Source organism: Anser cygnoides, chromosome 9 (assembly GCF_040182565.1).
Source record: "Anser cygnoides isolate HZ-2024a breed goose chromosome 9, Taihu_goose_T2T_genome, whole genome shotgun sequence".
NCBI lineage: Eukaryota > Metazoa > Chordata > Aves > Anseriformes > Anatidae > Anser > Anser cygnoides.
The window spans coordinates 24,510,522-24,527,504 of NC_089881.1; the positions used below are offsets into that span (position 1 = coordinate 24,510,522).

Consider the following 16,983-nt stretch of genomic DNA (forward strand, 5'->3'; position numbering starts at 1 on the left):
AGAATATTTCCTTCTTTCAAACAAAGTAGAAGTGCTCCTACAGGAGGTAATGCCAGCATCCGTCCTTCATGCCTCCAGCATAGCCCGATCCTCAAGTAGGTTAATTAGGGAAAAGAGCCGAACCCTTATCTCCTGCTTCTGTATATATTAAGGCACTAAACTATTTCAGAGGGTTGCATGGACCTCACTGAGGAGCTTGCTTCAGGAGTCCGTGAGTCGCTCCCTGCATTAACAGGAGTTAACTAGAGAAGGGAAAATGGTTCCCATCAACACCAATTTGACCCAGTCCCTAGCAGTTTGGTGGAAAGTCTCAGATGCATCATTTTAGGTTGTCTTTGACGTCTCCACTCTGCTGGCAGCTGAACTGGGCTGAACCAAGCTCTTCAAAGTCATTTCAAGCAGCCCACATCTTTTGGGCACTAATGACCTCAGCTAGCAAGTTCCCATTTCAAACAGAATTGGACTCAAAAAATAGCTTCAAAGTAAACTGATAAAATGATGCTTTGTTCTACGTTTTTCAGATGCCATTAGGCACAGTACCACGAACACTGAGGGTGGCTTGATACCAATCTTTGCGTGGCCTCAGGTACTTAAAATTTCTCTTTCCCATTAATACAAAGATTGCACTGCTGAGGGGTCATTCTGCTTAACATTTCTTAATTGAAGGCTTTCTTGCTATTTGCCATTTTTCAATGACTGCATCCACCAAATGCAGCTTTGTAATCCTAGCTCATTTAGTAATCCAGCCGTTAGCAGCCTGCTCCTGGTCTTGACTGTCCCAAAATCTGCTCTGGGCTCAGGCTGGCAGTGTTAATGCAGGGGAAGCAACTTGTGGTTACAGCACTCAAACCATCAGGCTGTAGAAATAAACAGCTGAAGCTACCCAGGTGCTTTAGGCAGAAACAAGCGTAAGGTAGGAAGAGCAGGGGAAAGGAAAAGGAAGGACTATATGGAAAGAATTGGGCACTATTATTTAAGAGAGGAAAAGGAACAATAATAAATGGGAGGAGGTAAAAAAAAAAAAAAAAAGAAGTAAAAAGTAAAAGCATGAACCATGAACAAAAGAAAAAAAGCAATTAACCAAGAATGTGAAGCCTGAACATTAGGTGTTCCCAGCGGTCCCCAACTTGAGTCAGGCATTCCTGATTCCTGAGAACAAATCTCCGTTTCTTTCTGAAACAAACAAAACCACCAACAACAGATCTGGATCTTTTTACTGATCTCCCATGAGAATATCACTGGCTACCTCTTCACAATCATCCCTCTTGGCTTCCAAGACGATGGTCATGGACCATTTCACATCATCCAGCTCTAGCTAGGACAACTGGCTCTAATCATCCACCCCAAACATCAAAGTGCCTAAGAACAGCCTTCTGCTGGCCCTTCGCATGAAATGCATTTCCTACATTGGACAGAAGAGAAACAGCATTATAGCTAGCTGTCTCTTACAGGGTTTTGGCCTGCTCTTTGGCTTGTAATCCTTTATTTTGCGCACACACATGCAAACCAAAGTAGTGGTCAAGCCACCAGCATAGATAACTATATCTTCCTGGGGTCTTGTTCAGTCAGCAAAGCAATGAATGGCTTCCCCCTACACCCAAATGCAGGCGACATACAGGTACTTTGTCCTCTTTAAGCAATATTTTAATAGCTTTCTCACATGTGCATCCCGCTGATGAAATTTGCGGTCATTAACCTGGATGGCACTACACAGCACTGATATGTTTTTCAATGTAACTTAAAGGTTAAGACTCACAAAACATCTCTTCTGGAGCAGTAAGGAGTTACCCGCTGTGTTGGAAGCTCTTTTTCAGTATTACAGACCAAGTGACAGGGTTGGTTTGTTTTTCTCTCCTGCTAGAATGGTTAGAGGCAACCAAAACCAAAAGAAGTAGCTTGTGGCATGAATCAAACTTAATTGCTTTCTACATTTTATAGAAGGAAGGAAAAAAAGCCTTGACCCTACCAAAGAAACTGGCAGGAAAATATAATGTCTCCTTAGAGCAATTTGACCTTCAAGCACTCCCTTCCTAGCAACTTTCTCTAATCCCAGACAGATACACTTATCAATCATAGTGGGTGAAAGAAAATGAATCTGTCAAAACAGTGACATTGCTAAAACTATAGCCAGCAGTGTCATTTGTTAATTTGCCCAGCGCCTCTCATTTTCAGTTTTTGAGGATTTATCAAAAGTATGTTTGATCCAAGAGACAAAGCATTTAACTCTTGCCCAAAACCCTGTTTTTCTAATACGGACTCCTGCTAAAATTTATTCCGGCTCAGGAACCTGGGGCTCCTCTGCAAGAGGCTTCCCAGGGGCTGACCACACATCCTGAGAACGTCAGGGACCTGGAGTTACCTGTCCACAAAGCAAGTCCAATATGTCATTCTGAGCAGGCTGGGTCTCTTCAGCTATCAGAACAGGAGAAAGTCATCAAATAGGCTTAAGTAAAAACTTTTTAAATATTGTTTTTAATTGTTCCCCCTCGGCTGTGTTATTTAGCTCCATTTAAGTAACGTTTTCACTGAATTTAAAGCGAGTCAGTAGTGAAAAACAGATTCTGCTATCAACAAAATGCTTCCTACTATTGGTTGCTCGTGGTGTTTTCCCAGTCTGAGCGGCGTACGACTCTGAACCAGTGAGATATCCGAGCAATAGCAGGCAGAAACCATCTGTTCCAGTCAGGACAACCTCCGCTCCAGTCTGCTTTTAGGTGGGTACACCCCTTCCACCGGGTAAATCGTGGTGTATCGCACACAGACATCTGAGGCTGCCTTCTGATATTCAGCTGGAATGAAACGTTTCTGTTGATGGTAACTAGAAGCACAATACTTACAGAAATTAGTCTCTAGACTTCCACTCCTTGCAGAGGAATTAATACATTATTCAGAGGGTGAAGCTTAGTCTTGGCTACATCAGTCAGAACCGCAGTGCAAGAGAAACTGGGAGGCAGAAGAAAACATTTAAGGTTTTATTACTCCATTTAGAATGAAAAAAATGCAAAATCTAAATAAAATATGAATCTACCAGAAAAATAAAAATAAAGAACAACCCCCTCCTGCCACTGGCAGTTTTTGAAACAAATCTTTGAACTGCTCAATTTGTATTCACCTAGATCGGTTAGCTACTGGTAAGGTGCTGATGTCTTCACTCTTTAGGAAGTTATGAAATGTTAGTAGAAAAACAAAAAGCCTCTCTAATATAAGCCTCTCCCCTTTTTCTAAAATGAGTCTATTTTCATTGCAAAATCCTTCAAGCAAAGAGAGACTTTCTTCTTCCTTTCTTTCCTAGCTAGCATGGGATTCATTTACTTGCAAGGCAGGGCTAACTCCTGAGGAAAAAAAAAAGACTAAACTTTCCACACAAAAATGCTCATGCTTAAAAAATAAACAAACAAACTTTGCACTCATATTTCATATGCCCTGGTTTTAAAATTAAATACACGTTAATGGACAGTTATCTGAATATGAATGTATCTCAAGTAAAACAGCCAAAATATTCCTTGCAATGTGCCAGCCTGTTATGCAAGCTTGCATGAGCTGGGGGCACCCATCCAGTCATCCGCATCCCCACTTGCAAACAAACCTGAGGGGCAGGAGGGGACAGGGGACTGCACAGAGGAGGAGGAGGATGCACAGGGACCAGGGTTGAGTGCTGCTGCTGGTACAAGTTGTCAGCAGCACAGGAACTCCACGCTGCTCTCATCTGCTCAATACTTGCTCTGCAGGTGTGTGGATATATAAACCCTCCCAGGCTACCAGTCCAGTATATTTGACAAGCATTGTCAAAAAAATAAAACAAAAAATAAAATTAAAAAAAGTTGGCAGCACTTACAGCTGTCCAGAAGGAAACCAGTAGGAAAACACTGGTGTTGACAACATGGTTTATTGCAGAGCACTGTGCATTCAGCACAGACAGTTAATTTGATACAGCTGGCATGACCCTCCACTCAAGACCACCTATATTATTTTTTTTAAATAAGATGTGCAGTTCACTTTGAAGAAAAGTATGCTTAAGCAGCTGGGTAGAGATGACCATAACTTGTGTTTCATCTTCCGAATTTCATTTCTTTAATGCTCAGCACAACACTAACAAAGTGGATCAGGGATCCTTGCTCAGTGTTATGCTACACATTCAATGTCACTGCAGGCTCTCAGCCTTGCATAAGAGCTAAATTTATGGTACATAAAATTAGGAAGTAAAGAAATGGGGTCAGCCACGTCTGATCTGCTTTTAAACAATTGCACTCTGGAGTGATTCAAATCCTCTCAGATTCATGGCATTTGGAATAATTGTACCATCATTTACAACCCTGCTCAGGGGCCAAACGAATAGGAGACATTTTAAATCACATTGTGGTGACAGCACTGTTGGAGGGCTGAGCCACATGAGCGGCTTTCATCATGGCTTTATGGGACGTCCATAGGTGCGGTGATGTCTGAGCATCCCTGCCTGCCAGGAAGGGGAAGGTCCGGCACCGCCGCGACGCAGGGGGACGGCGGGTCGATGGGCATGAGCTTGGCATGGACAGCAGGTAGGGAGGGTGGTGGGACAGAAGCAGCAGCAGCATCACCTCACCCTTCTTGCAGGTCGCACTTACGATCAAAAGGTCACACTTACGGATCAAAATCCATTAAATTTGTGTCCACCTTGGCAAACTCACAGTACGTTCACTCCATCTCCAATGGGAAATAAACATCTGTCTTGCTTCATTAAGTCAATAACTAATACCAAGCTCTAAACATCCACCTGACCAGGAAGACAAACGCTACAGAACAGTGAAGTCTTTTTGAATCAGAGCAGGAATTGAAGCAAGGGTCTCCCACACCCTGAGTACTATAACATCAGGGCACTGGGCTCTTCTGGGGGCTACGTCTTCTCTCCTTCCTCCAAGAAAACACATTCTGATTTTGAGAACCATTTCTGAGAGAAACTCTTGATATTAAAGGGAGAAACTCTTGATATTAAAATATGGCATGAGTGGAATTAAATCATTCTGACTTTGTACAGAGGTCCTCTCATTGCATCCAGGAAGGATTAGTTCACATTATTTTCACGTTCAAAATGGTTCAGCTTCTTTAAATAAGAGAAAAGTATTTGGATTAAAACAGAGAAATAGATAATCACATAAGTTATGCTGCAAGACAGAGCCAACTAATAAAGGCAAGTTTCACTGTATTTTTTTAAGGTCCAAAGTAACAACAATAACAAAAAAAATCCCTTTTCTATGATGTTTCCTGTAGTTAACGCGAGAATATTGCAGTCTTTAAAAGCTTGTAAAAAGAATATCATGTAATACCCACAAAACTCCATTAAACTATGCTTCTTTCCCTAAATGCACGTCCAAATTATTGGGTTCAAAACTTAGCGAGCCAAACAGCCAACAGCGTTGTGAGCTGCTACTCAAAGTGCCTGCAGACATACAAGGTATGGTCACTGGTCTCCTTTCTACTTGACCATATTTTCTTGGATTCACTTACTCTAAGTGGTTTTGTGCACAGACTCCTTAATGCATTCCAGAAGAGTTTCTTCTTTTACATAAAACATGAAATTGCCAAGCATGGAGGCCTGCACAGTTCACTGCAGCCAGCAGAAGCCATTGATTCTTGCATTTATTTCCTCTATATTTCAAATCTATTCCTCATGCTGCTTGTCACATAGGGTTGACATATGTCACAGGATGCCATTATACACTGTGACAATGCATAGACATCAAATGTCATCTGAAAGAGAATATTATATTTAAAATACTCCTGTGCACACTGGTTTGTTTTATTTGCTGTGGCCTCATAATTGCCAAAAGTCAACAGTCATTGAAACAATTCATCAGAGAATATAAAATTGCTGCTCTATTAAAGATAAGAAAAACTGAGCTAAGTTGAACATAACACCACCAGAATGATAAATCTGCACAGCTTGTTTTACACTTCGGTCTTTTTAATGCATAATTTATTTGTATTTATCTCCATTTATAAAAATGTAATTTTCTGTTGGGAAAAAATAGCAGAACTACCTCAATGACGGAGTACGTTTTTGTGTCACGTAGTGGTTAGACCACAGGATGGGAGCCAAGATAAAGCCCAGCTTTTGCCTCGATGCTGCCATTGCAGGCTGTGCCACAGCAGGTTTAGCCACCCTATGTCTCAGAGAACCCCATAATAAAATGGCTTTAATGCTACTTACTTCTAGCACTGTTCTATGTCCTGGCTCACTCTCATGAGCTCAGATGTCCTCGAGTTGCAAGAAGCTACTCCCGGCCATGGACCGTGCAGGACCATGTACCTGCAGCACTGAGCTCACTACATATTCATTTGGGGCTGTACAGCGACGTAAATAAGAGGTGCTGCACCACCAGCAATTGTAATTCTTCACACAGAATTGGACTCAAGGATGCGTGACATGTTACGGAAAGAGAACGTGAAGCCTGAGAGAACCAACAGAGAACAGACACCAACAACAGCAAGCACAGGTACACCAGTACAGCATGGGCTGCAGAGGGAAATTTCTTTCTTCCAGCTCTATCAGGCAATTATAAATGAATCCTGCTCTTTTGTGAAGAGAGAACTCAGGCTTTATATACGTGCAGGAATGATGTGGGATAAAATACAACAAAGTGATATCCTGTAGTATCCAATGCCACTAAGTACGAGCAAAATGTGCCAAATGAAAGCAAAAGGCGAAAAAAGGCCAGCCTCTACTGAGACAAATTGCACAGCATGAAGCCCACAAATTTCAAACATGTCAGGATGTTTTCCAGAAAAATACAAAGAAATTCAGTCAGAATTTCTTGCTCAGCGGATCCTGCATCCAGCAATCCTTCACCATGTCCACAGAGACAGTCAGCTCTCAACCGGGCAGCCCATTTAGGGGGCCTTTTTGGCTTTTGCTCTGTGTTTTGGGTTTTTTGCTCTATATGTTATAAAAATGCATTTGCTTAACTGTTTTTAAGAGTGGTACTAAATATTAACATGTCAGCTCAGAAACGCGCCTTTAGAATAACATTACTGATGCCATTTGGAATAACTATACTATCATGGATAAAGGTCTTCTCTGCAACATCCTCACACGTAACATTTCAGAAGTGGGAAGTCCGTACTGTAAAGTGCCTCTGTTCTCTGTAACAACATCTTTAGCCAAAAAAATAAAAATAAGAAGTGCTTAACCTTGGAAGCATCTTCACAGGCTTAGTTAACGTAATCTGACTTACATACAGGTAGAAATACTTCCTAAACCCTTAGTAATAGCAAGTATTTCAGGCAGTGTTACACTCCATCAGCTTCTGTTGTAGGAAGTAAGAATATGACACCTGAGTTACACTGAAACGTGCTCCAGGGTTAAGGCTGCCTTCAGGCATCTTTAACTTGCATGACCGGCACTTACACAGCCAATAAGCCAAACTGACACTGACCTTGGCAAGGTTACGGGGGCAGTCTTTACATAATGATCCACCGGTCTTGTTCATCATTGACTTGTGGCTTAGTCATCTGGGGAGAAAAACAAAGCTCTACAGGTTTTGCCTTACTACCAGGCACACGTGCTCTGTGCCAGTGATGTCTGTTCCCAGTGCTATCCAAGTGGCCAGGTGAGGACGGCACCCCCAAAAGGACCATTAATCAAAATTACCCCTTTAAAGGTCATGGGTTGCTTTGTCGCACAGGTAGACTGATAGCTCTGTCATACTCAGCTGAAGAGCTTGATGAAATTCCTGCCGACCTCACTAGAGTTTCAAAAATAAGAAATGACTGAAAACGCATCATGAAGGCCTTGGTGCTTCCAGCTCTGCTCTTCTGAGCCTAGCATTCTTCAATGTTTTTAAACACTTATCATCCTAAATGATTGCTGTAGACTTTGACCAAAGTTTCCCCTTTCCCTTTTCAGGTGCAATGAAGATAATATGATTCTTTGTACACAAACTATCTTAAATTCAAACTTTTTTTTCTTGTTGGTGTTTCATACCCACAAAACCATTTTCCCTCCATGCCAAGGACATAAGACTAGAATTTGCTATGGTGCAGGTACTCTGAAATGAGTTGGCTGGTCAGCAGTTTGCAGGTATTTTTCCAGAAGTTTCACACACTTTTTCTAGTTAATGTTTTATTTAAACATCACTTAATAAAACCACAAGTTTTTACCACCAGCTTCCATTAAAATGTTCCACTAATATCTAAAATGTCACACTAGATTAGTAAATTGTCTTAAATTCCTTAACGTCAATCATAAAGCTACCATATAGCTCGGAGCGATTATATAAGCTGAGCTTAATGAAATATATCTCAAATGTAATGAGGAAAGCTGTTCCATATGTGCACAAATGTATGCTGTTTACAGTGCAAATGCCAGATTAGCAAGTACTCCCACAAGTCACTACCCCCACGCTGGCAGTACCAGAAGAGGATTTCAGTGGGTCGCACCTTTCTGAAATACAGAAATGGCTCCAGAGAAATTCTCTTTAGCTGTACAAAAATCCAAGTCTGTAGAGACATCACTTCACAAAAATGTAATTGATTTAGCGCAAAATAAGGTTATGTTCCTACTGGATTTCTTGATCATATATACCTACGGCAGTGTTCTGTAGCCTCCCTCATTTCTATACATAGGTCCCACGACTCTGTAACATGCTGCTTGAGAAGCTGTCTTTCTCCCCAAATGACTCAGCCACATCAGCAGCAAGATCCCAGACTTTTTCTCCTCTAAAAGAAAACTCTGAACTCTTCAGGGCAGAGGCTCCCTGTGACAGGCATCTCTGCTGGATGCAAGATGTTCTCCTGGCTTCCCATGACACTGCTGTGGCTGCTCAAGTAGACTTCTGCCACAAGACCCCAATGGCAAGCACAGCAATTCCTATGGTAAGCACCATGTAATTACTAAAACCCCATTTCCCGTGATTCAAACCAGATATACTCAGCTGGCTGAAATATGCACTTTCTTACTCAGATTTAGAAAAGCCGTCTTTCCCCAAGATGCTGATTTATTTATTTTCTGTGGCATGCCAACAATATTCACCCAAATATTTACTATCTGTGGTTCTAAAAAAGTTTATGGAAATTTAACCATATAATTTTATACAATATTTAGCAGCTTTATGCCTTTGTTACAGTAGTTGTAATGACACTCTTAATTTTGGTAAGGATATTCATAAAACAAGTAGCCCTTTATTATTTTATTACCTCTCAGGTAGGGGCAAGAACGACATAAAAGGGTGAAAGATACATCTCAAAAATATCGTACACTTCCCAGAGACTATCAGCTCTTTTCCTCTTACTGCATGAGGAGTTTCTACTCAACCTTGTTTGGAAAAAAAAACCACTACACTGTCGTTCTCAAATGCATTAATACTCTGATTGAATTATTCTAACAGTAGTTACTAAGGTCTCTGCGCTGCCACTCTAAGTCAACGGGAATCCTTTTATGAGATTCAATATACACTAAATGTGGCTTTTGCCCCTAAATGATCTAAGTGATTATTAACCATCAGAATATTATAACTGTCAGAGACAAAGAAGGACTGCGGAAGACACTGTATGAATGAAAGCAACATATTCCTTGGTTTTTGAGTCCATTGTCTGCCTCTGAATGTCACAAATCCACATGATGTCCCTGACTCTCGGTCTTCGCATTTGAATAGCTAAAAAAAAAAATTGTGTAAACTCATCTGGCTCAGACAGCTGACAGCTCCGTATTGAGTATTCATCAGAGGAAAGTCGTGTGTGCTGTTTATTCCAGCATGTGTTTGGAATATATTGTGCTCCTGATAAACCAGTGACAGGACTACGTGGGTAACAAGTGCAAAGAAGCCGAAACTTCCTTCTTTTAGTCAATTTTCCTTTCCTTTGTCTTCAAACACAGATACAGTTAACACATGACTGCAACCTTGAGAAGGACAGCAATGTCCCAGCACAATTACAGTTATCAACAGAGGCCAAGAGTCCTTCTTTAATGTAACGCAAATTCAGATCTAAGATGAAAATGAAAAATAAAAACACATTACATAATCATTCCTTTCCTGATACCCCACTCAAACATTCCTTCTTATGGTCTTTTCTGCATTTCTCTGGTACTCCCAGAATAGATTCCAGGTGATAAAAAAATAGTAAAGGTCAACAAAATGTGGAAAAAAAAATAAAAGTTTTATCTTCCAGGGCTGGTTACTGAATATATTCATTTAGAAAGAAAAACTTTGCCTATTTTAGGTAAAACAGGGAAAAGTTATTTTTCTTTCTTTCATTTTCTATCTCTGCCTCTGAAGTCTTAGAGTTCATTAGTTCATTTATGAAAACATAAATGAACCCACAGAACCCCCTACATTCGTCTGTGTATGTTATTGAGCTGTGAATAGGGTTCTGGTTTCTGAATCCGAGCACGCCCTGCACTCCAAGGACACGTCTCTATTTCTCCTCTTACTTCTCACCCTTAGAAACAGGGCAGTGGTTGGTCCACTAATGTATTGAGACTACTGTCTCTTAAGCTGATTTGTCCTCTTTCTTCCTGCTTCTCTATCACTTTTCTCCGGTATTGCACCCACACTTCCAGCTCTTTAGGAAAAAAAAAAAAAACACTTTGTCTTGCTCTTGAGCATAACCAAGCCAAGAGGTTATCTAGTCCATTCCCTGAACTCCAAGGCACTGGAGTAATCTGATTGTAAATAGCATAATCACATTATAATCTACATTATCAACCTCTTGGAGCAGAAAGTCTTACTGTTTCTCACATATTACCTAGCCCAAGTGCCTTGAGTGATGTCTGCTGGAGCCATCAGGCATCACTGTTACACTAATTCAAAACAACACTACTTCCTCTTTGAAAGATGTTAAAAGTTCAAGAATATGAGAAGAGAGAAATTTCTGCTTCGTGCTTTGCAGGATAAAATATGTGGGCCCCTTGTTTACTCTGCCTGAAGCAGACTTGTATGACACAAGAAGTGTTAACACTGGACTCCAGCGCACTGGGCACTGCATCAGAGTTGAGGCTGGCAGCAACAAGGACAAATATGACCCTTTGGATTTTCTAAACAAATGGAAAGTGATGTTAGCCTGGAATCTTAAACATTCCACATTATCAAGAACCCAGCAATACAATGGAAGTTGAACTCTGCAAAGTGATATTACCAGCTCTCGGCATTTCTTCTCCTTGTGGATGGATGCATTGTTAACACAGCTTAATGACAGATTTGGCACATGCAGTAAGACTGCCTCTACTTTATTGTTTTTCTTCCTTTGTATTTCTGCAGAGACAACAGTGAGCTGGCATAATCACCTGGCCACTACTTTTCAGTTTATCTGACAATTAAAATTAGTCTCCTGAAGAGAAGCCATGAAGGAAATACTAGGAAAAAAGTCAATCATGACCAACAAAATTACCAAAACTGCAACTCATTCTGACCCAATATTATCCTCCTATGTCTATCCAGTAATGATGTTTCACACTCTGCCTATGACTTCAGTTAATGAAGGAACAATTCTCATCTATTCTTCCTTACTAAGAATTACTGCTGTGGTAAGGCTGAGGAGTATTTGCACACAAGGGGCTTGATGTTTACTCACCCAGTTTGACCCAACCAGATTTCTGGTATTGTCTTGTAAGACAATTACGCTTTCCGACTGCTTGCAAAGGTAATCTCGAAGAAGACACGAGGCTAAGACACAAGCAGCAAACCCACCTCACATCACCTCCAGCAGTAAATCGATCACTGCTCCAGCAGACCTTCAACTCTTCCCAAGAGGAAGATGGGTTGCTTGTGTCTTCAGCTCTCCTGGGAGAGACAGTTACCCCAAAGATATTCTGCTGACTGTGAAACAGCTGAGAGAGCTTCCAGCTTAGGAGCAGAAAAGGCATTGGTGTGACAGGAAGAGTTTGCTGAGTTTGGGGAAAATGAAGATAAACTGCAGCAGCAGCACAGGGACAGTAGATGAGATGCAGCAGGAACAATGCGGATGGCAGGCTATTCAAAGGAATCAGGACCCAGTACTCAAAATACACACACAAACTTAGTTCCTACCATACAGAAAAGCAACTGAAGGACCACTGGGGCTGTGATTTTAGCCATAGATCTGAATCAATTAATCTGAGAGTTTAGGGAGGGAAGCTGGATGCATGTCATCATTGCTGCAAAATAAACACAACAGGGATGGCCCCTGGAATCTGTTGCATTGCAGCACTGTGGCAGGCTTCAAGATTTTTCAACTCCTGATGAGCCAGAAAGAAGCTTCAAGTATTTGGAACCATTTTCCCATTCCAGTTTGCTTTCTTCTTTCCCTATCCACAGACCCTGAGCGCATCATCCACAGTTAGCACTTGGTGAACAATGTAAGTGGCCTTCACAGTGGTATCTGTACACCTGCTGGCTGCATCCCCAGATCCAGAGCAAAAACCTGCACCCAAATTCAGAAAGGATTGTCCCTACCTGCAGACTGTTTAGTACCCGTGCTGTGCAATTTCCTTCTTTTGCAATATAATGCTTCACAGAGAGAGGACAAAAAGCAAAGAGCAGTAGCTGCCCACAAACTCCAGCCTACCACTGCCTGTTTCCAGAGCTCGCTCTGCTGTTTGCACAAAGCAACATCTGCCTACAAATCACCATTTCTACTGCCTGGAAAGACCCCATTCTCCACAAAGAGGGAACTGGAGCAGCCCCCACGTACACCTCTGCCTACACACCCAGATGAGGGCTCCAGCTTTAACAGGGGAAAACACGTTTAACTACAGATCATGTCAGTGTCAAACACAGACCATAGAAGAAATCACTTAAATGGTTATCAGGAAAGCTCAATGCACTTTTTATCATTCTTATACTCTGCAGAAATGCCAGCCGCTGCAAATGGATTATACACAGCATATGCAACGTATACATGGGGGAAGGGAGCATCATAAATTAAAATGCATCTTCCACATCAGCACAAAAAGCGAGACTGGTTCTGTATTCGCTACCGACCTCTAAATTGCTGAGCAAGAATGCCATCTACAGGCCGATACGACAACTTTTCCCATCCAAATACACACCAGGAGTAGAAACAAACATAAATTGAGTACTCAGCATAGTATATGTTAATATGACTTTCATATGCTAATGGAAAGTTCATTAAAAATAAACAAATACAAAAGTAAAATACTTGGAACCCCTTTCAAACAAAATCAAAGACTACAGACCCTAAAATACTAAATCTTTCATAGACTAACCTAGAGAGGATCATTATCATTACAGCGCTGTGTTCTGCATACATATTTTATGAAGAAACTTTTTGCACATACTTTAGAGGTTACCAGCGCATTACATTTTGTCTGCTGCTTGATTTAACCAAATGCAATGCCCTGAGGCATTTATTAAAATCAGAAAAGAGAAAAATGTTATTACTGTTAGCCTCAGACTGTAACACATACAAGGCTTTCCCAAAAAGGAACTGTCATGTTTTTCAGTCCTTCTTATGGGGCTTTGATACTAATACCAAAATAGTTAAAAGAAATATTCCTACCCTTTTGCCACTTTTACACAGAACTTCCATACTGATGGCTTTAGACCTGGCAATACGTTAAATCAAGTAAGTACCGGCACCATGGGATTTGTGTCTTGAGGAGATCAGCCCTCAGGGAAAGCAAACTGAAGACTATCTGCCCTCTTCCCCAGTGGGCTGCCTTTGGTTGATTTGGTTACCCTTGCTTATAGATGCATGAGAAAATATCAGGCTGTTACGTCCACACCCTGCTGAACACCTTCCACTAGAGCAAATTTGAAGCTAGACCTTTCAAAGAGAAAATTCTGCACTCTCTTCCCCATCAGATCCATGGGAAGTCCTGTATTTTCACAGTTCACAAGTGCTACAACAACAAGAATGGAAACTGGAGTCCTGTCAGCAGACTGAATGAAAGCAGGTAAATCAGCAAAAGCCCCAGAATCTGCATATTTTAATGGTTGTTGTTATTCTTTGTTTTTACTACTAATTAAATAGAACCATCACAAACAACAAACTGATTTTTTTCCCCAATTCTTACTGTTACACATTTGCTTCACTAACACTCATACAACTGTAATCTCATTCAATTTGTCCAGTAGAGATTATACCAAATTAAACTGTCATTTAAAACTGTTTTTCTCCCCTCCTCTTCCTGCCCCCGCCTTCTCTCTCTTCCTTTCTCAAATTATTCCAAGCCAAATTGCTTCAAACTCATGTTTTTTTCCATTTTATTATTCAGTTTGCGTGCCTGTCAAACAAATGAATTCCCTTTGATTTGTTTGGGTTTTTTGAGTTTGTGGATATATTAATTCTTTGAATTGCATGCGCTTTTGTTTAATTTTGTAAATAATGTTCTGCAATTACTCAGTGGTGTCATTTTGCAAATAAAACTAAATGGCAAACTTATTATCGGAGAATGATTTACATACTTTTACCCATAGGGACTGGACTTAATTAAAGATGGCAGACATATTTTATTATGGGTGCAAAACTTCTCCATTACTTTTACAAACACCACACATTTTTGTGAAACATGACATGATGTATAACAAACTACACCAAGGGGCACATCCTAGATTGAACCTGGCTACATAAGACTCAACAAGGAATAATATCAAGAACCAGATTCTTCCTTTTCTGATTGTTCTGGAAAGTTTGTCTTCTAAATGCATGTTTAGCACATAAAGTTTAACTGTTTTTTCTCTCACAGCTTGACTGCAATCTCTGCGTCTACTGATGAGAACTACCAGCCAAGGACAAAGGAGAATCCAGACAGACAGCACTATATGGAAAACACAACCCACAACCGAGTTCTTCTAAAGTGATTAACCAAGCAGCAAATTACAAAGAGATTTTTCAACCCATGTGAAAACTCACAGGCAAACAGGTAGGGCAAAGAGGAGGTACCTCTTCACACCACTCTGACACACCACCAGACAAGAATTGCAACTCCCCTGCCAAATTCCTCTCTCACATCCACACCGCAGGTCCAGGTCCACTCCTCTCTTCACCACAGGTCCAAAAACCCACACTCACTATCCAGATCCAGAGTACTTTGTTTCCGTGGAATTTAGCCACAACATATTTTCCTCTAGAAAAAGAGCATTAGATTGTGGTGCTGTTGACGAGAAGCCAAGAATGGTTGGTCTGCATTGTCTCAGCAACGCTTAGGTTGATAATTCCGTAACTTATTTCAGGAATTTAATGATACAAATTGGGTCGTTGGTCATAACACGGTTGTCATGGAGGGGACTACATCACCTGTATCCCTGGTTCTCACGTTTTCAAGGCTGAGGTGATGTCAGTGCAGCATGTACATCTCCAGATGTTCAACAGATAACAGTGGCTCGCTGTTAGGTCAGGATAATATAACAAGAGTTCAGATGGCAAGCTTTGCCCTGCAAGTGTTTTTTCTCCAGTCTTTTCTTCCCCACAGCTTATGTTGTCAGCTTGGGAGCTTTTATTACCACACATATCTAAAGTCAAGAGAAGAGTAGTATTAATCTATGCAAGAAAAAAAGGACAAGGAACTTGCTGCAGTTGTAGTAGATATCTCTTAACAGAAGCGTGATTATTATGAGCTGGTGTGATCCCTTTGCTCCTCACACAAATTCTGCCTCCATGCAACCACCTCCTGGGCTAATTGTCTGTTCAAACTCTCTCACCTATAGCAGTGGTAGATATCGATAGCAAAAGTGCCCAAGCATTACCCATTTTGCAGACTTCACAGTGCTCCCCTAAGGGTGGCTGAATAATTTGTTTCGAATAATCTGCAGGAATAAATTTACCATTTTTTAATGTATAATTAAGGAAGGAATCATCCTCCACTCTCCTAAACGTATTCTACTGACAAGTTTCTTCCGGGTGGTAAATGCAAGTTCTCATAGTTGCCAGCACTATGCCTACTTAAAAAGTTAATCCATTCCTCTTTGAAGGTTAAGAAAATGCTAAGGAAAACAAGATATGAGGGCTTAGGTAAAGTGGGAGGTTCCAAATCACTGGAGCTCTGCATATTACAGAGCCCTGCTACATCTGCAGCAGCAAAACGCTGCCTGTGAATTTACATCAGAGGGAGCATCCTGACCTCCATCCACCTTCTCTAATGATCATGGTTCTGTCCTAAGTGGGAGGTTTTCGCTGTGCTACTGTTTCCCATTAACTCTTTGTGTAAGCAAATGTTCCGTCTGCTCTTACAATAAGATGTTGCCACAGCACTAAGATGGGGGGAAAGGACAAGGCAACGGTGGGCCGGGAACACTCCTGTGAGTAAAGGGGTCGATGCAGAGATGACCAACCTGTTTAAAGTAACATATAGCAAAGATCCAGGAGTGCTAGATCCACGACCCATGACCCTCATATCCTACCTCCATTAACTGCTCTGCAGCCCTTCGCTCTTTCCTTGCTGGCAGCAGGTTTGCTCTCCATGCCGCCCTCGCTGCTTTCCAGCACTGAGCAGGAACACATTGCACCAGCTGCCCGGCCAGTGCCACCAAGACAGTCCTCTTCTCAAAAGCTTTGTACTTAAGACAAGCAAGAACGTAGGCATGCATTCATAAGCTCTGCCATCTGATCCAGTTTCCACTAATGTTAACAGGGAAAAAAATATTCTATTTAAATTTTTGAATATAAATATCATTTATCTTCAGCTGCCCCTTTGGTTACCGAAGACCGGTTAGGTAGTTTCCTATGTATTCGGTAATTTATATTTGTCTAGATATTGAATAAATCTGAAGAAAGGAGCTCAAAATCCACTCAGGAACATTAATTCATAACAATTACAGGCTTCAAAAACAGAAGTCATGATGGAAGAGGTGAAATAAAGAGCTACATTTGTGTGGAGTTAAATGAATTCTTACTAGAGCCTCTCTCTGCTAGAACTCAATTCAATCTATTATCCCTCTTTTTTGAAAAGTCGATAATTTTTTTTGAATAACCCCCAAGTTAGAGCTTAAAATTAGCAAGATGCTCTCAGCTGAAGACTGATGATAACTATCATTTATTGCAAAATATACAAATTCTGAGCACATCAAGAAGTAC

General features: G+C 41.0%; 1 long non-coding RNA gene across 3 annotated transcripts in view; it reads right to left on the minus strand.

Moving 5' to 3' along the window:
* LOC106043553 (uncharacterized) overlaps window positions 1-16,983 on the minus strand; it is an 87,289-nt gene that overhangs the window by 41,522 nt on the left and 28,784 nt on the right. For all 3 annotated transcript variants that reach the window (XR_010833533.1, XR_010833531.1, XR_010833532.1), the window contains exons 4-5: window positions 16,311-16,527; window positions 2,838-2,943 (exon numbers count right to left, since the gene is read on the minus strand). This is a non-coding gene — a long non-coding RNA (uncharacterized lncRNA). The remainder of the gene's footprint in view (window positions 1-2,837; window positions 2,944-16,310; window positions 16,528-16,983) is intronic.